The sequence below is a fragment of the Leptonotus elevatus genome, chromosome 14 (genome assembly GCF_054856555.1).
Source record: "Leptonotus elevatus isolate MCC_2025b chromosome 14, RoL_Lele_1.0, whole genome shotgun sequence".
Taxonomy (NCBI): Eukaryota; Metazoa; Chordata; class Actinopteri; order Syngnathiformes; family Syngnathidae; genus Leptonotus; species Leptonotus elevatus.
In genome coordinates this window covers 8,481,166-8,488,343 of record NC_141252.1, presented here as the reverse complement: position 1 = coordinate 8,488,343, position 7,178 = coordinate 8,481,166, and positions in this window count along the sequence as shown.

Genomic DNA, 7,178 nt, shown 5'->3' with positions numbered 1-7,178 from the left:
TCAGGCCATGATAGGTTTGGCAGCAGTAGTAATAGTCACAGTGTGGAATAAAGAGTCAGTATCCCAAAGGACAAACAGGAACCAACTTCAATGTAGCCCAGATGCTTATCTTGTTCTCTCGTGACAACTGTCTCGTCATTGGAAAATTAAATGTTGTTTTGAACAGTCCTTTGAGTCAAATGATGTATTGTGTAGAGTGGCGAAAAGAACACCAAAAGTCAGACTGTCTAGGACAAGGCCACTGGACTCGCAATTTGTATTTGTTATTAATTTGACCGAGTCCAACTGTGTTTTTATTTCTGAAAATGAATGTACTCCTTCAAAAGAGGCTTGAAATAAAGTTGATCAGATTATCAAAATAGTCCGGCATTGACATTGGCCACCCGGTGAGCATAATGAAATTTCTCAAATTTTGTGGTTGTGAAAATAGTATTTTTGTTTGTCTTAAAGCTACTGAATGAAGAAAATTCCATTTGAAATCGCTACTGCCACCTATTGACGAAAAATGAAACTGCACACACCCTTCTTCACATACACTATACGCACATGACGTCACATCCGCAGACAGGGGGCGGGAAATTCAAACCCGAATCCAGTCTGCACACTATTGGCCAGAGGCTTGCAAGAGTACCCATTGTGAACAGCTAAGGTGTTAATCTACTTATTAGAACCGTGGTTCTCAAATGGGGGGTACGAGTACCCCTGGGATTACGTGAAGGCACTCCATGGGGTACATGAGATTTTAAAGTATATTTTAAAAGTACATGTAAATATTTCTAAATAACAAAAATAATAAGTTAATAAAATGAATTTTATGTGTGTCTTAAAAACCCAGCATTTCACCCATACCAGAATGGTTTGACCCAACTTGTCATATGCCACCTAGAATCACCCATCAATCACTTGAAAACTTTATTTAAAATTTAGTTAATTACAGTATTTCTTTTTGAGAAGAGAGCTTTACTATGATCCTCTGAACAGATGACCCTTTATGTTGATAATAATAAATGCTTGGGGCATTTTGAGCAGGCTCGTCATGTTGAAGCAACTACGAGTTGTCCTACCGCAATGCTCGCCATGTAAGATCTTTTTGTAAACCTGCTGGTTGATTGTCTGGTCCACACTAAAGGGGAAAACTCGGAGTTTGAATTAGAAATACATTTTCTGACACCAGTCCTGTGTTTGTACTTTAAGAACAAAAGAAATCAAGTTTGTGTTGGTCTTATGGGAAGCCAATAAATGCAGTGCAAAAATAAATGCACACGCAGTCCGAATGTAGTATTTGTTCCTGTCCTAAACTGGCAGCACTCTTGTCACAAAGTGTAACATAATTTAAAGCAAACATGAAGCTTTACATAAACAATCAAAACTGGAGAACAATCCCACTCTGCTATAAGGAAGGAACTTGGTTTTGATTCCACACGCACACACACTCTTGTAAAAATACTGTTCTTTTTTCATGGCCTGTCAGAGCCATTTTTTCTTATCAAAGCAATTTTGTTAAATGTTACTTAAGTGGATTTTCTTTTTATCTTTTTAATGTGACAAGTTCCCAGTGTAGTCCATCTTGGCACGGCCTCTTTTGACGTGCTTGTGTGTGACTGCAGATAGTCCCGTCTGTGAATAGCGGGAGTTGGCCTGGGGGCGTTTCATATCACCGCAAAGGGCACACTGCTGTTGTTGGCATACTTTACTGCATGTTTTTATTCTCGCTCCTTTGACCTCCATCTTGACTCTGCAGAGACCTTTAATTCGCCATCCCTGTCAATCTTAGCATCCCCCGACGTCACGTCCAACCATGGGAACATTGGTCGTGACAGTAGGGGAGCCCCCGAGGGGAGAGCACAGAAACATTCTTGACAGAAACCAATCAGAGGCCAAAAAAAGAAGCATGCTTTCTAAAATGATCTTTGATGCTTATTGACTAATTTGCTTTAATTTCAAAACAATTTCCTCATACAACACAATTGGAATGTAAAAAATCTGTTTGAGAATCATTTTTAACATTCATTCTTTTCCACTGCACAATACAGGCTCAACTCACTTCAGTTTGGGGGGGCCTTCAAAAGAGTACAGGAAGTTAACCAAACCGCATTTAACGTATCATGAGCTGTGTTTCCATTACAGTTTTTTTTTGCAAAAATAAAAGCGATATTGTACTATTTCGATAAAGTATCATTTTGACTTGTAGGTGTTTCCATTGAGTGTTTCGCTTCTGAGGCGTCTCGCGAGATCTCGCTGTTCTGTCGGATGTGCTCATGATGTTTCACGGAAGACGGACGCCCGTTATTGTTAAGATAACAACAACGCAACTTTAAATAACTTAAAATGTCGTGATTGCTGTGAGAAATTAACAAAACAGAATGCGCTACGGACGAGGCACGGGCGCCGTAAAGTCGAAACGGCGTAACTCGAGGACTCTCTGTATTTGAGAGGCTTTCTAAATTGGGTGTTAACCTTTAAATATTCCTCTGTATTATTGAGCTTTAGCCAAACTGAGGTAGGTTTAGCTTTAATTGTACACTCCTTCTGCAGAGTATAAGGATGTGACACTGCACCCTAAAATAGGTTGCGACAGTACTATGGGACCTTGACGCTCAGAGGTGAGAGCACGAGGGTTGATTAAAAGCCAGGATGTGTGTGAGACATCCTCTAATGCGCAGGAATTCCCTCATTAAAGAGTGTCACGTCAAAGGTTATTAGGAATCCGGATTTGGGATAAACACAGGGTGGTCCCTCCTGAAATCTCAAGTAAACACAGGAGGTTACAGTTTCGCAACATGGAAGGGCATTAATGAGATGTGTAGATCTAAGAAGCCTCGTACTCAATTTTCTTGTGTTTGCCAAGTAGATATAGAAATTCCTTGAACGTGGTCGTTTTTGCTGCATGGGGAATAAGTCTGAAATTCCATTCATTTTGCTCGTACATGAGTGTTCTGGATAATAATACTTCTCCGAAAAGCCCGAGTGGCCGTAATCAGAGCACTCATTACCATATCTGTGCCATGTATGGTTCAGTGCAGGGGCCACATCAGGCCCCTGATTTTGTTGTTGTTTTTCACCCTTTCCTGGCTCTCATGTTTGACAAATCGCTTCCAGCTAATTTACGACGCTCAAACTGTGGGAGAACAATACCCCACGGACGTAACTCGGCACAAGCTCCACCGCATGCCCCAGAGAAGAGCGAGGTGCTCACAGGAAACACTTGCTGAGACAACAAGATAGTACGGAAGGCAGGGCCACTGAAAGGCCACGCGGGACTGCACACGGGGTGGGAGGCATCTGTGGAGTTAACTCGGCTAATATTAAATTCGATTTAAGCCATTTGGGTGTGTGTGGCATCACTTCAGCTGAAGCCCTGCCAATGCAATCACCAATGGGCAGTTATGACGGTTGCACCCTTCTCCACAGAATACACGCAAGTCAGCCTGGTCACAAAAAAGTGTGCATCTGCACTGCTTGATTATATATATGTATTCCGTCTAAATAATCATTTTGGGATCCCCCGTGCTCCACAATTATAGACGCCACCTGTGCCCGATCCACCTGCAGTCAACATCAGCATGCATGACAAAGCATAATTATATCAACAGGTGCGCCACACCTCAATAACACTGAATAATTACAAAGGAATAGAATACACTTAAAAAAAAACAAAAAAGAAAACAAATATTAGCTTTTGTATGACATTGATAATACACTACGTTTTGTAGTATTGGAGATATTAAAATACCAAGATCATGGTCCTGATGTGATCTTAGACCAAAACTGGACTCTCCATTGGTACCCTGAGAAAAATCCTCTGGTGACTTTGTGGCATTGTCAGCCTTTTGAGGAACTCTAAATGAGTAAATATGCCAACTAAGGTACTGTATGTACTTTATTTGTTGGGATGGGCGAGTAACCGGAAGTCCCGTCAACTGTGCGCCTGAGATGTGTGACTTAAATGTGGGCGGGTCCGAATGAGTGACGCCAGGAGCCTCTGGATGTGAATTTTGGCCCGCTGTAGCTAGCTGCTTGCGACTGATGAACGTTAGCAGTAAAAATGAATGAACACAGTGTAAAAATAATTTGAGCAATGAAATGGTGAGGCTCGGCTTGAAACGTGGCTGTGAGGGTTAGGGTTCAGCAATACAGGTGACACGGAGGACAGCAGGGTTAAGGCTATTCGAGGCAGGCTAATTGATGAGCCTCCTTGTTTTCACTGTGTCTGTATATAGGCACGCGGAGGAAAAGGAAGGCCGTCTTCAAGGCTGCCGTGTTTGTGTAGTGAGGACAGAGGTGAAATGTCAGGAAGAGCTTTGAGTTTGGGCTCATTAAAGTGCTCCCTCCGTTTGCCGGCGAGTTCCATCATGGTTAAGTGTCTCTTCGGAGGGGATCCTGGTGGGAAAATAGGAACCAATGCGAAGCGGGGCGTCCCGGCAAGATCAATGAATGGTAAAAGGAGTGGTCCGGGGCAGCCAATAGGGACCAAGCCAACGAGGAAATCACCTGATGTGAGCCGGCTGAGATAAATAGTGCACGCGGGCAGGTGCTTCCTGAATCCTGCGCCGACTGCCCTGCTTGCCGCACTTTTCCTAAAAGCGGCATTCACGGCTTGCTTGCGGCCTCGAACCTTCCATCCCTGAGTGTTTCCTCTTGATTGGCAGGACAGTAAAAAGCAAAATGCAGCGAGAATGAGTCAGGCGATGACAAATATACAAGGCAGTAAAGATAAGTGCACCTTGCAGGGCAGCATATTTTGTAGAATGTCTGTTTGTGCCGATAAAGGGAGATTTTCAGGGCATGATGATTGCCAGCAATATACGCAGCAAAAAGGGAAACACTTCTTCCTATTGGCCACCTCACTCGATTGCCTTTTTGTCTCCCGATCACCATTTTCCTCCTCTTTCTTTCTCTTCGGCTTTGCTGCTCGCTGCGTGATTGTTTTGCGCTGTCCAATGAGGAAGGAAACCAGTGTGAGAAAGTGCCTGTTCTTTCGGGACCGACAGGAATTGGCTTCATCACAAGCGGTTCTTTTTTTTGCAGCTGGAACAATGCACTGGCGTCACACCCCTCGACTGGACCTCGGCATTTCACATGGAAAAATGCTCACAGAATTCCGCTCCCAGGCTCGGCGTAAAAAGGCGGAGGATGGGACGAGGGTGAGAGGGCGGGAGGTGGAGGGTGGAGGGGTTACGGCCCGAGTGGGTGACGCGAGGTAAAGTAAAGCAGAACCCGTAGAAAAATTACGGCATGTCACAAAAAGAAAATAAACTCTTTTATGCCGCCAATGCAAACGCTACTGTCGGCATAGCACAGTCAGAATTGATGTCTGTGTCATAAATCCTCATTGACTCGCCAAGAAAAAAACCTGGGCAAGTTCAATCGAGTCCTTTCCCCAAACAAACAAAAAAAAAAGAAGAAGTGTTTTATTGTGTTGCAGGTTAGCTCAATTCTTCTCAAAGGTTGCATGAGATCATCATAGCACCGTGTTTATTATTACCGTGAGAGGATACATACCGCTGCTCTCTCAGGCATTATCACCGCTGACATATTTCACTGAATTTGTGTGCGGTATTTATTTGTTTTAGTTATTTTGATAAATCCTCAATTTTGAGTGTCTATGCCTAAAATACGGTTGTTAATATAAATGGTCATGTACTGATTCTCTCCTTTTCCCAGCAGATGACAAATATAAGATGTTCTCTCTCCTTGCAAAACATTGACCGCACCACATTTTTTGGATCCTGTTCCTGCTGCTGTGGATTGTAACATAAACAAATTAGGGCTCAAATGTGCCACACGTGCACTTGTACTATTAGTGTCATTCATCAGCTGCGGTAATAAATCACTGTGGAGCGCATGAGAGCTGAAATTCTTTTCCAGAAAGATTGATAATGGAGCGAATTGTTTGTCTAAATGCATTGGAAATATACCAACTTTCTGTCTGGATGTAGCTTCTTAATGTGTGAATGTTTCACGCTGGCAATCACGCCAGTCATTTCTTCCACGTATGGTCGAAAGATATCATTACCTTCGTCAAGCAAAACAGCAAGGCGAGAGGTATTGTTTTAAATGCTGTTTTTTATCTATTTGCTTCTTAGCAAGATTATGGGAAAAATTATACATCTTCCATAAAATGTAGTGTTAGGCCAAAAAACTCAAAACACACATGGATTTTTAACATCACAACCAATTGTCAAAATGTGAGACAGCTCACACATGACAAGAAAAAAAATCTGTTACAGTGTGCACAGCTTCCTGCTCTTAAAATGGATAGTTGTATTTGAGGTAACCAAAACAGCACATTGCACACAGAACTTTTCTCATCTACTGAGTCAAGAATAACCCAATTTTGGTAAAAAATAAAATAAAATAAAAAAATAAAAATAAAAATTGGACTGACCCACTACTTTGATCAAAAAAAAAAAATTAGGTTATGGGTTGTTTTGTAAAAAAACAAAAAACAAACAGAACATTGGGTCAAATTGACCGGTAGCGGGTTGGTCTAATTTTGGGCTATAATCGCTATACTTTTTGACCTAGCAGTTTTAAAAATGCTGACTTTTGAGAGGAACCTGGCAGAAGAATGACTAATAGTCGAAGAAGAAACCAACGAAGCCAGTCTATTAGCTTCTATCTGGTAACTACGATATGTTTGCAAATTCTTTGTCTTTTCTAACCCAAATATTTGGTCATATAAACGCGACCGGGGAGCCTCCTTTGAACGGAACATTGGTTTGTGTTCTGCGCATGCTCTATTTGCAAGGAATTTCGGTCTTTTAAGTAAAGGAACTATGTACGGCAGCCATCTTATATTGGCACTCGCTAAGCGAGCCTAACTTGAATACTCTACTGAGTGACCTTCCTACTAAAATGCAAACACAAAGCAAAAACAAATAGGACACATGGAAATTATCCAGGGTTCTTGAGAGATGTCAACAACTGGACAGAGACAAGAAAATTGCATCGGAGAGGCACGTCAGAGGAATAAGAACGTGACCAATTTAGGAGTAGAGGGTTCGGGCTGGAACAACACCCCTCAGCCTCTGTAGCCCAGCAGAGGCGGGATCTCCTCCTGAGTTACCTCAGTAACACATGGCCGCTTCAGTCCACTTATGGGAAACCCTCCATTGCCACCAACATGAGGCCCTTCCAATAAACGTCATATTTGGAGATCCAACGTCAGTGAGCCG